This window comes from Propithecus coquereli, unplaced genomic scaffold, assembly GCF_000956105.1.
Source record: "Propithecus coquereli isolate 6110/MARCELLA unplaced genomic scaffold, Pcoq_1.0 Scaffold137, whole genome shotgun sequence".
In the NCBI taxonomy this organism is placed as follows: Eukaryota; Metazoa; Chordata; class Mammalia; order Primates; family Indriidae; genus Propithecus; species Propithecus coquereli.
In genome coordinates this window covers 6,438,258-6,455,862 of record NW_012137969.1, presented here as the reverse complement: position 1 = coordinate 6,455,862, position 17,605 = coordinate 6,438,258, and the positions used below count along the sequence as shown (strand labels likewise).

The 17,605-nt window shown below is 53.4% G+C and overlaps 1 protein-coding gene across 2 annotated transcripts in view; it reads right to left on the bottom strand.

Annotated features, from left to right (window-relative positions):
- Positions 1–17,605, bottom strand: part of MAD1L1 (MAD1 mitotic arrest deficient-like 1 (yeast)) — a 396,911-nt gene that overhangs the window by 318,632 nt on the left and 60,674 nt on the right. The window lies entirely within an intron of this gene.

The window sequence follows — 17,605 nt, the reverse complement described above, 5'->3', positions numbered from 1 at the left end:
ATGTTATTGTATTTTTAATTTCAAATCTCAATTGCTCAGTGTTAGTATATACAAAAGCAGCTGACTTGTGTATATTAACCTTATATCCTGCAATCCTGCTATAATAACTTACTAGTTTTACAAGTTTTGCTGTTAATTTTCTGGGATTTTCTAAATAGACAATCATGTCATCTGCAAACAAAGATAGCTTTATATCTCCCTTCCCTTTATTTTCTTATGTACCCTATGTATACCTTTATTTCCTTTTCTTGCCTTACTGCATTAGCTAGAACTTTCAGTATGATGCTGAAAAAGAGTGGTGAGAGGGGACATCCTTGCCTTATTCCTTATCTTAGCAAGAAAGCTTCTAGTTTCTTACCTGGCTTTAAGATGGAAATACTTGACAATTAATAAGAAATTAGCTTCTATACCATAGCAAAAAGAAAAATTTGACCGTTTAAAAATATAGGACTAGTCACCAAAGAGCCCACACATGTTCAGCAGTTGTAAACATCTCTGTGCAGGCCTACCCTCTCTCACTAAGTACTAGTCTCTTGGACTCTCAGGGCTCCCAGAGAGCATCTTGAGACTGCCCAAGTTCTTCACTCCACCAGGAATCAAGTGGGAGCCATCTTTAAGTTGGGGGGCGGAAGGGGGGTCCTCCCTACTGTTCATCCAGGGCAAGAACACCTGGAAGGAAAGTCAGCTCTGCTGCTTACAAACCAAGTCATCCTCCTTCAACCACCTGGGCATACTGCAAAATGGGCCTTTTCTATGAGACATGAGTAACACCGCCCCAAGAAAAGCCAAAACTGGGGATATCTCCCCAGATGTTTACTAACTGATGTTCCATAATTCCAATGAACGCTACAAAATGCCCTCTACGCTCAAATCAGAATTTTAAACAGACACCACACAGACAGGTGCGACTAGCCACAGAAGGTGTCAACACATAGCGAACACTGAGCCCTGCAGCCCTGCACCTACAAAAGGAAGCATGGCTGAGCACCGAGTGTGCAGCCCCTCAGGGCCTCCCAGGCCCTCCTACTTCCAGCTACACAGACTCCAACAAAACAGACCACAGCAGACAGAACACAGATGCAAACATGAGAATCCCACTATCTTCTATTTAACAGCACATCAAAGACAGTTACAGAAATATAAAAAACAATGTCACTCTTCTCACTAAATCTTGTTTTGTTTTAGAAAACACATTTTAACAGATAATGTTATATTTTAACAGGTAATGACTTGTTTTTAAGGAAATTATAAATAATTAACTGTAAATAATTTTTTAATTTCCAAAATGGTAAATATTGATAGATATGACCTCTGGAAATAAATGCTCTTTGTTTTCAATAATTGTTAGTGTTAATGGACCCTGAAACCAAAAAGTTAGAGCAATACTAATGAAGAGGGAGGAGGATATTCAACATGTGCGGGTGGCTAGTAGCCTAATCTCTGGTAGACAGTGTGCTGAATTCTTACTCATCAACTATTTTTTTTTTTTTTTTTTGGAGACAGGGTCTTGCTCTGTCACCCAGGCTGGAGTACAGTGGCACGAATATAGCTCACTGCAGCCTCTGACTCCTATGCTCAAGTGACTCTCCTGGCTCAGTCTTCCAAGTAGCTGGGACTACAGGCGCACACACCACCATGCCTGGTGTATTTTCTAATTTTTATTTTTTGTAGAGACAGGGGTCTTGCTCTGTTGCTCAAGCTGGTTTCAAACTCCTCAGCTCAAGTGATCCTCTTGCCTCAGTCTCCCAAAGTGAGTGAGCCAACCCACCCACCCCATCACCTCTTATAATGACATGTGTGCACATATTACAAGCATGAGTGTACTCGTGAAAAGGGAAATGTACTTAGCAAGGAGTCCTGAATCTGAACCTCTGCAGATGAGTTCCAAGAACCTACATTTTCGGGGTGTTTTCCCCCATAGCGTTTGTAAGCAGCCAAGCAGGAACCTCTGGCATTCTGGCATCTGGGAAGCACAGCCAAGATTAAGACCATGTAGTCCAACCCTTTCCACTCCTCTGATTCGCTGTGAGTTTATCTTCCCAGGCAGAAGGGAAGCTCCTTCTGGGCACGAATCACATCCTCACATCACCTGGAGCCCGTGTCCACACCAAGCATAACACGGTATAAATAGGGATTCAGGACTTGCCAAGGCATTGACCAATGTCAGCGCTCATGGCAAAATCAATGCTGTTCCTTCTACTGAGTCTGCTAAACTGTGCTTCTTGGCCACAACATTAAGAACAGGTCAAGAATAGAGGTCTCACACATGACAAAGCCTGAGAAAGCACTGCCCGATGAGGGACAATGTGATGAGAGTGAGCACAGGCTCAGAGACTGCCAGCCCTGAGTTCACACCCAGACTCCAACGGAACCAGCTCGATGACCCTGGGGAGAACTGCAGAATGAGAGCACTGCAGTGTTTCCAGTCCACGATCGCAGGCGCAGTGCCCCACAGCCGATCAGGTGCGGTGCCCCTCTGCACTCTGACTGCCGCACACTGCAACCGATGTTACTAAAGATTTTATGGGGATGGGACAGAAACCTGCCACAGCTTGATTTTCTTAAAAAGTTGTAAAACTTGTCACAGAAGTGGAGAGAATGCAGGAGAGTTAATACAGGTTCCGAAAGGGAAGAAAAAAGGAACAGGCATGCGTTACCCGCCCCGGGGTGAAGCATTCTTCTCTGACACATCAGTCCTGCACTCTGTCCACACCGCACACCGGAGCTCTCCAGCACCTGCCCAATGGCAGCAGCTTCTGCACACCCCAGGCTGAGGCTGGCGTCCCTGCAAGCACAGTCGGTCCGGAGCCCACGCAGCCCAATGAAGGGAGCCGCTGCGACCAAGTGGCCAGCAGAGATAAGTACTTCAGCATGGAAACGTTAAAAAGAGATTTTACTGACAAAACTGAAGGAAAATCACATTGAGAGGTGCGGATGTGGGGCATGAATGCCAAACTCACATTTCCAGCTCGTCAAGATAAAGTCCAGCTCGTGGCCAGGAAGCAATGAGCGCTGGCCAGCAGGCCCTCCCTGCGAGGCCACAACACTCCCCTAGCTCTGTCTCCACTCTCTCACACCACCACTGGGGGCTGAAACGAGGACAACAATCTACCACCACTTATCCAGCACCTACTGCATACATGGCTGCACCTGACCTCAACCCTCTGTTACAGATGAGGAAACCAAGACAGGCACAGTCTCTCCTCTCAAAGCAAACGTTCCAGCACAGGGGACAGGCAGAGAGGGAGGAAAGACAGAAGTTCTGTCACAGCGTCACCTCCCATGTGTGTGGTCAGCCCACGGAGACAGGGCGAGGACTGTGAGGCAGGGCCACACGCACACAACCTCGGGAAGAAAGGTTCCAAGAGGCCCCAGAGCAACACAGCTCCTCTGGAGTCAAGACAGGTTTAAAGGCAAAGGGACACTCCAAGCCCCTGGTGGCACCCCCATGTCATGGCTGCCACACTGAGCCAGGGTGCTGGGGAGGGCGCTGCCCCAGGGAGCCACTCGTGCCATCTGTTGACCTAGGCTGATGGCTTCATCCCACTCTTCTGTCTCCAGCCATAGCGCCCAAATCCCTGGGCCAGAGGTGCACTCACAGCCAGCCCCAGACCGCCCTTCCTGCCAAGTTCACAGGCTACAGTCCAAGGCGATGAGCTGCCCTACCCCGGCTGCACACCGAGGTGCCCCTCTGCCCTCTGCCAATGTGGCTGACTCCCGTGGTCTTGCCGGCAGAGGCCATGGCCCTGAGAGGTCTGTGTCCCAGCCTCTGTTCTCTGGCAACTGACCTGAGAGTGTGGGACACCACACGTGCTGGGAGAAGATGCGAGGGGCTGGGCTGGGGCCAAGAGAGGTTCCTGAGCACCCCACGAGCCAGGGAAGGAACCGGACACTGGGCTGAGGTGGCCATGCTTCCGGAGACTCCCGCCCACAAACGCTCCAGCGGCGGGCCAGCAGGAGGCTCGCTGTGCAGAGGTGGCAAGAGCAATCAATGCTCGGACCACTCTGACTTCCACCTGTCGTGTGTAAGATGCCCTGGAAGCTGCAGAACGCCAGCTCTCCACCCAGCACCCACACTCTGCCAGGGCAAAAGCAGGCAACACTTACTCCCCTCCTGGGAGGACAGGAGGCAACTGACCTCCCAAGGGTCCTGTAGGAGCCCCCACCAAGGGACCCTCCGGTCTCAAGAAAACCAAGTGCCATGGGCACAGCCTGGGAGCTAGTGGCAACGGAAGGTGACCTTGTGCACTTAGATCTACCTCACGCCTATACTCTCACAGAGACTGTTTTAAGAATAAACAGACTACACTATCTGATGTTTGACTTTGCTCATAGTTTTTTCTGCCATGTAAACTTTTTACATTTTTATACAGCCAAATTTTCATTTTGTCTTTTATGTCATCTAAGGTGTCATGGGCTACTTGGAAAGGTCTGAGATAATAACAAATAATTTCATGTTTAAGAAAATAAAATAAGAAGTAACAGACTAGAGATTGGACAGGCCATGTCAACGATCCAGGGCTGAGTCTCTTCCCTTATCCCGGTCAGGTCTCCGAGCCCGGTCTCCTGGCCCCTCCAGGGCCCTCCTAGCTGTGTGGTCTACTGTGGGGACCCTAAAGAGCCTGCGCCTCAGCTACACACCATACTGCAGGCCAGGTGGTCATGGCCTGCATGGCCACGTCTCTGTGGGTTCCTCCCCTGAAGTACCTGGTGACTTCTGTGGCCTATGCCTGGCTTAGGACCAAACCCACACAAGACCCCGAAGCTGGGAGGCAACTTGCAGGTGCCCCTGCCAAGGCCCCCCACTCTTTGTTAATCCCCAGTGCCCCTCACCGGGCAAACATCCCAAGAGCACAGGCTCAGCCCAACTCACTGGCGCCCAAACATGAAACAATAATAGCAGCACCTCTTCCTGCAGCCCCAGGCCAGCCCCTCACACAGCCTCACACAGGACCCTCAGGATGGCCCTGCAGAAAGGTGACCACAGCAGCAAAACCAGGAGCACAGAGACCAGTCGGTGTAGGCACGCTTGGTGACAGAGGCACCTCCAATACCCGTCAGTGGGAGGGAGGGGAGAGAAGGGGTCTGCACTGTCCCACAAGAGGCTGTCAGGGAGACCCTTGGGTCAGTCTCAACCACTTCCAAGATGAAGAGCCTCGTCTGCCTTAGCCGTTTCCTCCAAAAAAAAAAACAAAAAAAGGGGGGGGGGGCAATGGTGACCACGTGGGTGAGAGTCATCCCCGAGTCCTAGTGGAAAACAAACTCCATGCCAGGAGAAACACAGAAGAGTGACAAGGCCTCCACGCCCGGCCACAGTCGGGGAAACAATGCCACAGCACCAGCCAGCCTCTGCACACTGGGGAGGGTGGCTAAGTGACCCTGGGATCCACTGGCTTCCAGAATAATCTCTTATAGCAACTGCTACAGAACTAACCACTCAGAAAAGTGATTGCATTTGGGGATAAAATTTTTTTCTAGTGCTTGAATAAAAGGGAGAGTTTCACATTTTATCCACTTCCATATCCCTTAACAATAAAAACTTATTTAAAAACCATGAATATGTAAATGTAATTTTAAATATGGAAATGCAAAACATGCAAGGAAACAGTCTAGGTGTGAAATATTAATGGCATCTCATCTTGCTGAAAGACGCAACACAAGCTGGCTGAAGCAGCAGGCTCAGGAGTCCTGGCCAGCACCCTGGGAGCCCAGCAGCAGCGGTGCTGGACCCTGCCCCTTCATGGAGGAGCAGCGTCCTCGGTCAGAGGCTCTACCTGAGGAGGAAGACCCATCACCATGCAGAACCCGGCCTCAGCACACAGCGCCCCCCACACCGGGCTCGGTCGTGCGCTGGGCCAGCTGGGCCAGCAGGGCCAGGAGACCAGCAGCGCCTGCCGGCGAGCCCAGCCTTCCCTCGGGGCCCTGCAAGGACCACACTCTCTTAAGAGAGATGGTGGCTTGATCTCAGGCACAGAAGGCAGGGTTGCAATCTGAAACACAAGGGCACCTCAGATGGGTCCCAGGACAAGCTGAAGGGGCTTGTCACCATGAAGGGCACATCTGCCTGAAACTGGTAGTGTGGGCACCTGGGGTCCATGTCTCCCACCCCTGGACTTCATTAACACTGATCAGGAAACAATTAGAAGACCAAGAATGCCCCATGAGGAGAGAGAAGAAGAAAAACAGCCCCAGGGAGGCACCTGTGACAGATGCCCATTCACACTGAGGCCTTCCAGCTGCACACCCTCCCTCCCTCCTCTTCTCTCTCCCTCCAATTGGTCACCAAATCTGGTACCAACCCTGGTACCAACATCCCTACTGAGGAGGCCCCACGAGGAAGTTCTCAGAGGAGAAGCAGGAACAGTGGCTGCGAATGGCGCAGGCACCATCTCACGTCCAAGCCTGGGCACTGCAAGCAGGTGCCAGAGCCCCCGCAGCTGCTTCGTGCTGACGGCCTGAGGAGGGCCCAGCCTCCTCCGTGCAGCCCAGCTCTGTGACAGGCATGGCTGAGGCCTCCCATCGTGTCGAAAGTCCCAAACAAGAAGAGAAGGGGTTTGAAAACCAAGAGCATGGCAGACTTCGACAGATGCACCAGGAGTCACCGGGGCAGGCCAGGGTGGCTGTGCCCAAAGCTGTGCCTTCAGTCTCCAGGTGGGAGCACACAGGGGTGGCCACCTCACACAAGGGCTCAGGGCACCTGACTTACTGAGGGGCCTGTGTTAAAGTGTGTAGCGCCAGACACCAGGAGCAGGGATGGTAGACCCACAGGGTGCCCGACATCTTCCTGAAAAACGGCTGACTGGGCATGTCCTACAGAGGAGAAAACCAACTCTGAGGAAAGCAGAGAGACTTCCTAGGCTCTCCTCAGCATGTCTGACAGCACTGACCACAGCTGTCTCATGCCAAGCTCCGAAACGAGGCCAGGTGCTATGTTGAGGGTGTACGCTATGGCTACCGCCCAGCAGGCAGACACTGCTGTGGCCCCTGTGTCAGAGACAGAGACAGTGTGCTTCAAAGGCCATCTCTTGCTGGGGAAGCGCACCCAGGCCAAGTCAGTGGATGAGATCCCACCGCGATGCAGGCGAACTCTGCGTCCCAGGCCACCACTCGGCCCCAGACCAGGCTGGTGGGGACAGCACAGGAGCCCCTGCATCCCAGTACACACTTCAGCCACTGCCCAGACAGCTGGTGGGAGACAGGCTGGGGGTCAGCCCCAGATGCAATACACGAGGAGCCATCGGCAACAGGATGAGGCAGAGATCATGGCAGGTTCTCTACAGTCAGCTGAGCCCCCCAGCTTCCCTCAGAGGGTGGGCCCCAGAACTCACCGAGGGAAACGACAGAGCCCACTGCAGGGGGACCACAAAGCCTGCCACGGCTCAGAGCCTCACTCCCAAGTGCAAGGACCAGGGCCTGCCAGCCTGACTGCACCTTGTGGACTAAAAGGTCTGAGAAGGCCGCAGTGAGGTCTAATGGCGCTAAAGGGGCTCCTTCCAGGACAGCCGTGAGATCAGCCCCCACCCTGGATCAGCCCCGTCCCACACCAGACAGGGCTCCCATTCAAATACCTGCTCTCTTCACAGATATACTAGCTCTTATGCTATTTCCTATGTTTTGTTTCCCCCCGGCCCCCGCCAAAGTTCTGGCCCCAGTACTGTAAAATCTAACTCAAAAGCTAAGAAATGTTCCCTGATCTACTCTGCAGCCAGAAAATAGACGTCTCTCCCACAAAACACACTCCCTTCACGTTTTCAGGTGTTTGAGTTAGTGTATGTGCAGACATGTGCAGGCATGCACTTATGCGCACTCACACGCACACATACCCCTTAGGTCCTCCCTACGCACAGCTCTCAGCTCCGTGCCACCCAGCACACGGCCAGCACCAGTGCAGGCTGACGTAATAGGACGAGCGCGCCGCAGAGCAACCAGCTTGGCACTCAGGCCTGCCTGCCAGGGCCGCTGCACAGCAAAGCCCTGGGTAAAATGCTGGGTTCCTTCCACGATGGCACAGGCACAGATCGGGGGCACAAGCAGCCTTCCAGGTGCCACCTGAGGGAAATCGGATAACTCGCCACTTGGGCATAAAGCAGAACAGAAAAGTTCACCCTCTAGTAGGACACGTGGCAAGAGCTTTGGGCATCGTTCTGCTACAGTCTGAAGCCAGGACGGGTCAGCACCAGGCCAGCTGCAGGCATCACTCAGCCACCACAGCTGTCAGAGCAGGTGACCCACACACAAAGGAAGGAAGGAGGACACAGAGGAAGAACTGGAATAAGAGAGGAAGGCGCTAGGTCATACACCACGGTCAGTCTCTAATGACGTTCCACCGGCCTCCCAACCCTAGCCGGTGGGGTAAGGGCTCAGGAACCCAGGCAGCCACCACACCGCCCCGCTCTCAAGGAGTTTGCCAGTTTTCCAGGGAAAAGGAAAACATTTATTTATTCACTCAGCAAACATCTGCTGGGTATGGATGAGGTGCAAGGCACACAGTGACCAAAGTCCCTGCCCTGCCATGGAGTTCACGTTCCACCTGGGAGAAATACACAATAAACACATAAATAAGCAAACAAACTGATGGACGGTGCTGAGATTGGAGCAACCAGGAGGCTGTGTCCTCATCTGGTGTGGGACACGAGGCAGTCAGTAGGGGCAGGGCCCGGCCCACAGCGTGGGAGAGCCACGTAGTCCACAGGCCTCATGAACACGGGAGGAAGACCATGCAGGGAAAGAGGCCAAAGGCCAGGACTGCGCAGGCGGGAGAGGGTGCATGTGGGGGTCTCTCTCACTTTCTCTCACTCTCAATCTCTCTTTCACTGTCTCTCGCTCACTTTCTCATTGTCTCTTTCTCTCTCTCACTCACACATTCTCTCAGGGTAGAAAATGGTGATACAAATTCTTGTCATCTGAAGGAAAAGGCACAATGCAGAGCGTTGTGCACGCGGTAATGTGGAGGACAGAGCGAACATGCAGCGAAGGAGCCCACACTTCCAGCTGGAGATGGAAACAGAGGGACTATCGGACAAGGGCCTGGAAGGATGGAGAGCAGGACGCGTGGGGCCTGGGCCATCACCGAGCAGCTAGTGCAGGAACAGGAGCAGTGACAGCATCTGTCTGGAGCACGAGGAGCTCAGCTACTGATGCTTCCTTCATTGAACAACTGCTCAGAGGGCTAGGCCTGTGCTGGACAGCAGAAACACAAGGGTCACCGTGCAGACCCAGGCCTCACAGAGTACATGGTTGTGCCAAGCAGAGGGACAGTGTGACAGGTTGTGTGGCAGGGCAGGGCGCCCAAAGTCAGAGGAAATCTCTCCACCCAGGCTGAGGGAGCAGAGCCCTGCACACCTTCCAGCTCAGCCCAGGAGCCCAGGAGCCTCTCCAGAGAGGAGAACACAGGAGCGGAGCACATGCCTGGAACACAGCCAGGGATCACGGGAGGACGAACCATAGGGACAGAATGGCACACCACCACAGTCCCCTCCTAGGACATCACAAGAGGCGGGACCACCACAGCCCCCCACCTAGGGTATCACAGGAGGCAGGACCACCAGGACAGGACACTGAGCCACACAGCTCCCTCCAAGCCCATGAGGCTGGGGAAGTGGCTCACCCTCCTTAAGCTCCACCTGGACAGATGCTGGGCACAGACCTTGCAAATCACAGGCACCAGGCTGAAAAGCTGTCACGAGGCAGAGGGTTGGGTGACAGACAGTGGTCAAAACCAGAGGGCGGCCACCTATAAACAGTGCACAGCAGGTGATGAACAACGCAGAAAGTCCAGAGCCTGAGCTGCCACCTACAGCACAGACCAAATGGAGTGACACAGCAACACTGAAGGGCCAGGAACTGTCCAGTCTTCCAAAAGGCCATGAGCAGCCATGTTTGGAGAGGGATCGACAATATGGCTGAGAGTGACGCTAACACAACAGTGACAGTTGCCATGCATTCAGCGCTTACTACCAGCCAGGCACTTTAATATGTGACCTCTATACCCGATCTCACTCAACACGCGTTTTAACCCCCAAAGTAGGCGCTGCTGTGATTTCAAGACAGAGAAGAAACAGGAACACAGAAGGAGAACCCAGAGGAGAAGATCAAGATCATGTCCCAGACAGTCCGGAGCTGAACGTCCTGTGGGTCTCAGGCTGCACTGTCCAGCATGGAAGCCCCTGAGCGCACGTGACTTTCTAAATTAGTTAAAGACGCAGTTTCTCAGTCTCAGTAGCCACGTTTCACATGCTCGGCAGCAACACATGGCCAGTGGCCACTGCACTGAGCAGCCGGATGCAGACGCGGCCAGCACCATAGGAAGCCCGGCCAGGCAGCACCGTCTAAGGAAGGCCTGGGCTCCTGACCTCTGCACTGAAGCAAGCGAAGGAGCACGGCTACATGGCTCAATCTCAGACTTGGAGGACCCCAGAGACAGTCAGTGCAGGAATAAAGGTCATGTGGCCGATTCCCAGGTGGAAAAACGGAGGCTCAGGAAGGCTGGGACCTCCTCACGGCCTCATTGCCAGTCAGCGGGAGCTCCAAGGACCAGCCATGATGTAGTCCATCCATGGGGGTCACTGTACTCCCATATCCTAGACAGAGAGAGGCACATGCTTTCCAGGGTACTCTGCCCTTGGTCCTCAAAGAGCTGCTCAGGCCAGCACTCCAGGGGCTCGACATGCCGGGACGTGCAACCAGCACCCACTGTGGGAGCTCAGCCTGGCCTGGTGCCACCAAGAGCACCCCACTGCACCCCTAGAACAGACAGGCCATGGCAGATTGCCACCGAGGAACACATGAAGGCAAACCCATTAGACACAGGCTGGTTTGACACTTCTGTCAAAGCCCATTTAAACTGAGCTGCACCAAAGCTGAACGGACACGGCAAAGCCTCTGCCTCCATCAACGATAACCCCAGAGGCCCACTCGTGCCAGGAGAGAAACCAGCCGAGACCTGGCAGGAACACAGCCGGGGGAGACGGTCAGTTCAAGGGCAGGCCGGGCCGTGGTCATTGCTGACTCTTCTCTCTTGCCCACTGCACCTACCCGTGGTAAGTTCTGTCATCAAGGCCTCTAAGAGGCATCTGCAGCCCAGCCCCATCCAATCACCGCCACTGACCATACACCTCACCCTGACAGAGCCCCTGGAAAATTCAGCCCTCATGTGCCCTAAACCCTCTCAGAAGTCACACTTCCAGCTACTCCAAACAAGATGACAACGATGATTAAAATAACCCACTAACAACTTGCATACTATGCCAGGCGCCGGTCCATACACCTCGCGAAGGTGATTTTCCTTAGTCCTCACAATAACCCTATGGGTGTTACCGTCACCACTGACAGTTTCGCAGGCAAAGCACAGGAATGCTCACTAGACCATCCAAGGACACGGAGTTGCTCGGCGCAGGAGCCAAGGAGGGAACACAGGTGGCCATGCTGAGAGCCTGTGACACCTGCCCAGCTACCAGCGCCTGTGTACGCCGGTCCCTCTGGACAGCTCAAGAGCGCCATAACTCACCCGGACACCAGACGACAAGGCAGCAAGGCCTCACTCTACTCCAGAATGGTTTGAGATGACAGCCTAAATGCCTGGGACAAACGACAGGAAAAGAGCCACACGAGGAATCATGACTACCATGTTGATGCCACCTCAGTCTTGGGAGGCAACAGAAACATCTAAGGTGGGGAGATGCCCAAAAACACACCCCACAAGTGCACCACCTCTGCGATGGACAACACAGGCGATGACTACTCATCTCAATCCTTTATTCTTGAGCCCCTTCCGCTTAACGAGAACACGTCTCTTCCCATCACTGCCAGAGCCCAGGTGCTGAGGACAGCAGCAGCAGACGGCGCACACCAAGCAGCTCCCGGCGCGCACCTCAGGCCGAGGCCCAGGAGACCTCAGGATTCCAGGTGTCTCAGGACTTGCCAATCTGACAGCTTCAGACCAAGGGCTCTTCTGAGATCTCCAGAGCCCAAAGCTGGCACAATGTGACCTTTAAACAAAATGCAGTGATTAGAGCAGCCCAGAGCCAGAGTGCCATTCTGGGTGGGAACAGGTGGCACTTGAAGGCTGATGGCACAAAGGGAACTGTCAGCCCAGAAGAGTGGCCCAGCCAGCTGCAGTGGCCAAGGGAGACCAGGATATACTGAGCTCCGTCTGTGTCCATGTCACTCCACTTAGTTCTCAGCCGGCTCTGTCTGAAATCAGCATCAAGGAGGGTCCCTGAGGCTTTAGACAGGCAGGGCAGCACCATACAGGGTCCACAACCTGGGCCTTGGTTGAGGCAGGAGAACAAGGGACAAAGGGCCTGGACTGCAGCTGTGCCCAGCGCTTCTAAAGGGCCCACGCTCCACCCTCAGATACACCACGCAGAGCCCTGGACAGAAAGACCTGGACTCAGTCCTGCTTCTACTACTTCCTAGCTGTGTGACCCAGGGCTCAAGTTCCTCTTCTGCAAAATAGGGAATAAGAGCAGCATCTGCCTGGAAGCTTTGTTCAGGGTCAAGTGACACAGTGTGTGAGAAGCACCTGGCAGACCACTGTCACCATCTTCACCATGATGACTATAGATGGGAGACCTGCACCCTGACAATGCACCTGGCAGCCCATTACACTTGAGTCTGAAAGAGGATGCGTGCATGGTCTGAGCCACAGGAATGTAGGCTCCCAGCTCCACCAATGCAGAGGTGGGAAGCAGTGTACAAAGTGTGCAGCAGGTGCCTGGGTCCCCGAGAGCACAAGAGGAGGCTATAGGGCCACCCCAGGGAGCCCGCGTGGAGAAGAGCAAGCAGAGGGCACGCCCAGATCCGTCCACAATGCTGACTAGCTCATCCCATCCTCAGCCCAGAACCAGGAGATACATCACCAGACTCAAAGGACCAGAACCAAGGCCAGGCTCCCCATACTATAATTAACTTCCTGTCCAAAGGTACAGAGGATCAGGAGGCACTAACAGACGCCACTCATATCAGTGATCCGTGATGCCCTGAGCTGTCCAAGGACAGAGAAGAAAGCGAAAAACAGAGAGAGGCCCAGCTTGCTGGTGACAACACCCTTGCCCTGAAACACACACGAACATGCGGCTCTCCCGCACAGGCTTCCCGCCGACGCTCTGAGAGCTGCCCTTCTGCCCATGGAGACCTCTCCCCAGCCCCGGCCCACAACCAGCCACCAGACTCTTCTCACCACAGCGCCACACCCCCGGGGATGATGGAGGGCTGCTTTGTGCCAGATGCATTACCAAGGCCACCTCACTTAATCCGCAAAGCAGCCCTACAGACAGACACTCTCCCCTGTGAGACGAGGAAACTGCCGTACAGCACTGGAGTGAACCTGCACAAAGCCAAGGAGCAAGTTCCTCACAACCTGCTGAAAAGAGTGAGTCCCCACCTGCTGCCATCTGGAAGGGCACGGGAAGCTTCTTATCTCTACAAACATCAGCCCAACAACCAGGGGGAAGCACAAATCCCACCATAGGATTTCCAACCTCCAGCCCTAAGGACCCAAAAACATGAAGAAAGACAAAAAATTTCAGTCCAAATGACAGTGGAGGTTACAGCCATGCTTTACCAGTAACAAGGGGTCAGAAGCTGTAAGTCAATGGTATGAAAACACACCACTCCAGGCTAACAGGTGGCCCAGCAGGTGACTCTGAGATACAATGTCATTTTATCTTCCCAGGTGATGGGAAGGAAGCAGGTGATGGCTCATCAACTCAGCACCTGCTCACTGCAGGAGGCCTGGGCTCGTCTGCACCTTGCTCCACACGAAGCTCAGATGGCGCCCCCATTGGGCTGCCACCTCTCGCTCGCGACTCCTCCTGCTAGAAGTTCCAGGTTCTTCCCTGAAATAGGTCAGATGCTACTGCAGCAATTATGGAGAGAAACTGAGGAAACAGCTGCAGAATGCTGAGGAGGAAAGAGCCCACAGCACTCGCTGACATCTTCTCTGGACACTGGCTTCACGGGAGCTGGCCACACAGTGGTGACAAAGACACTGGTCACCACAACAGCAGCAGCGGGAAGGAGTGCTCTGCTCTGCATGCACAATCAGCAAAGGAGGGCAGTGATGTGGCACGCAGGTAAGCACGTCAAGACTGGCACTGTCTTGACACTGCTCACAGAAGTACAATAAACTGCAACGTTTGTCTTCCAAAGGCCAAACTCCAGAAAATGGAAATACCACTTACCCAGCCATCCCACTTCAGAAATTCACTCTGAGGAAAGTGTTCAAAGATTATGCCACTAAGAGTCTATGACAGCTCATTGATTATAACAGCTAAATATTCAAGGGAAAAAAAACACCCAGCATTAGGCTTGTATAGAATAGGGCACCCAGGCCAGGTACGGTGGCTCATGCCTATAATCCCAGGCTTTGGGAGGCCAAGGCAAGGCAGGAGGATCACTTGAGGCCGGGAGTTCAAGACCAGCCTGAGCAACACAGTGAAATCTCAATTCTACAAAAAATAATTTAAAAATTAGCTGGGCATCGTCGTGCGCACCCATAGTCCCAGCTACTCAGGAGGCTGAGACAGGAGGATGGATCGCTTAGGCTGGGAGTTGGAGGTTGCAGTGAGCTGTGAGGGTGCCACCTGCACTGCAGCCTGGGCAACAAAGTGAGACCCTATCTCTAAAAAATAAAAAAGATATATAGGGTAGCCACTTAATCACATATTAAAAAGCTACTAAAATAATGTGAACTAACATCTATTAGCAGAGAAAGATGGACACGATCAATTATTCAGTACAAACAGCAGACAAGAACACATGTGGACAAGAGCACGTGTCTGCTGGTCCACACAAAGGTCTGGAAGCAGCCCCCACAACACTGTGATCTCAAGGGGGACCAGGGGCCTGTTCTTCAATGATCACACATACTTTTAGTAAGAATAAAACAGAAGTGACCCTTTGTAACTTTTCTAAAATGAGGCCTGCCTGAGGAAGCCCCTTCCAGATCAGTAACACGGTGGCCTGACACCTTATTCTGACTCCCTGCCACATTGCCTCCTTCACATTTAATCTCAATTTCCGTTTAACTGCCTCTAAAAGACTTGGAAATACAATTAGTTGTTCCACCATTTGAGGTTCCCTGACCCCCCACAGCAAGCCACGACGGACAGCAATGGACCGTGCCACCTCAGAGAACAGCAGCCAAGGGCACAAGGCTAGCACAGCCAGCCCAGGACACACGTGCCGAGGCCAAAGCCGGAATAATCCAGATCTCAGTGGCCACAGCTGTGGCCAGCGCCACCCCATCCTGGGGTCTGTCTCCTTCCTGGGCCTTGGGAGTGAATGCAAGGGCAGGGCACCCTGTCTTCCTGGGAATCCCAGTCCCAAGCACGCAGGAGGTGCTTGGCAGGTGGGTTGGCAGGGTCCTCACCTACCTGAGCTTCACCAGGGGCCCCACGTCACCTCTGTCTGGAAGTGTCCACCCCCCCAACTCTGCAGCAAGCAGCAGCTACCAAGATCTCAGGACATCTCGGTTCCTGGGTGTGACGCACAAACGGCTGAGACTTCATACGACCTGTTGGTTACCCCCAGCGCCTTTCGGCTGACGGGCAGAGATGAAGACAGCGTCAGAAACCTGCTCGAGTAATGCAACCAGCAGACCCCAGAACCCCAACTTCAGTACCGAAGGCCACCTGCGTCTCACCATGGCCCCCACAAGAGCACGGTTTCCAGCATAGCTCTCAGGCTGGCCACAGTGAGATTCACCAACAGGAGCTGGCACTTTGACTGAAGACGCTGAGGGAAGTTACAGCACACAGACACAAAATGAAACTAATTCTGGGAAAAGTTCAAGAGCCCTGTGATTTTAGTGTGGCTTCTCCCTCTGACCTCCTAGACAGGCCTTCCAAGCGAGGCAGGGCAGTACTGGGGCTCTCACCCCAACTCCCCAAGACCCATCCCGCAGAAGAGGACAAAGCACCAACACCTCCGCAGTGCGGAGACTCGCCCTCCGCCCAAGGCAGCTGCAGACCCTCAGAGGGAACCCATGGGGCCTGCAAGGTGGACAAGGGGCCAGGGGTCATGAGGACACATGCCCACTGCAGAGGCTACTCCCTGGGGTAGAGACTCCAGTCCCACAGAGAGGTGGGCTGGTCCAGTCCACATTGATGACCAAAGTGGAGGAGGTGGGGAGACATGCGGCGGCAGTGTTTCCTCCCACATGCTCCTTGGACACAGAGGCTGGCCCTGCTGTCACTGGTCAAAGCAAGTAATTTTAGAAAGTACCTCACTGTGTGGTGGGAGAAAAATACAAACAAGTATTCTTTCTCTTAACAGTTCACTCTGTTTCATATTCAAAGTAAAATGAAGAGGATCGCCTGGCAAATGGTAGAGCTTTAATTTCAAATCACTTTTAATGCCCGTTTCATCTGACAGTGGCTTTGAAAGCAAAAGGCAATCTTTATCATTTGAGGTTTTTTAAGTAAATTGATGTGATTATGTCCAACATAACCAGATGCTTCTAAAAGCCAATTTTCAAAGTGACATCAGCCCCCAAAATAAGAAACTCTTCCTTCTGGCTATGAATAAATTATTAAAGCACTGTCTCCACAGGAGGACGAGGTTGTGCTTGACAGCCAGTGGCGAGCAGGGTGGCTCCAGGCCTTCCTCTCAGACCCATGACCAGCGGTCAGCCGTGCAGGCAGAGGGAGCTCCTGCCCTGGTCCCACCGCACGTCCCTTCCCTCTGCCTCGCTCCCTGCAGGAGGCCAGAGCCCGTGCCACCATCCATGTGCCTCAAGAGCCTCCACCACGAATCGGACTGGGTTCAGCTCAGCCTGGCAGCTCACCCTCTCTTGCAGGAAGCTGGTCTGGGACAGGCCACAGCCCAGTTTTGGCTGATGAGACCTAAGAAGGTCTGCTGACAGTGGGGGTCTTAGAGACGGTTTCCTAGTTCCAGAAAAGAGATCCAAGAAAGATGACCTCTTCTCTGCCTGGCAGCTCCTCACAGTCACGAGACACCAGAAGAACCAGGTATGGACAAAGAGAAACACATATGTGGGCTCTGTGCCTGCCTCCTGTCATTCACAAAGCACCCCTTTCTATCACACCCAAGCCCATGCTAACGAAGTGGCTTAGGGTGGCCCCCTAGAGAGTTCAGAATGGGGCTGGTCACCAAAGACCATGTGACTAGAGGGTGGGAGCTTCTGGGGGAGGACAGTGAGGTGCTGGAGACTAGGTTGTAAAAACTCTTGGACTCCAAGATTTGAGGAGCTTCTGTGCGGTGGCATTCCTGAAGAGGGCAGAGGAGCCCGGCACCCTGCCCATACCGCGCACTGTACACACTGTTCCTCAGTTGTATCCTTCACGACAAACCAGGGATAGGAAGGAAAGCACTCCCCTGAGTTCTGTAAGTCATTCTAACAAATTATCAAACCAGAGGAGGAAGTCATGGGGTCCCTCGAGAATCCAACACTTGTGAGTGACAACTGAAGTGGGGGCGACTGTGGGACCAAGCCCTTAACCTAAGGGGCTGTCCTAACTCTGGTAGTGTCAGAAATAAATGGAATCGCACCCACCTGGAGTCAGAGTTGGAAAAGACACCATGCACTTGGTGTTAGGAGGCCCTGGACAAGGCCACACAGCTGCCCGCCTGCCAGGCTGGG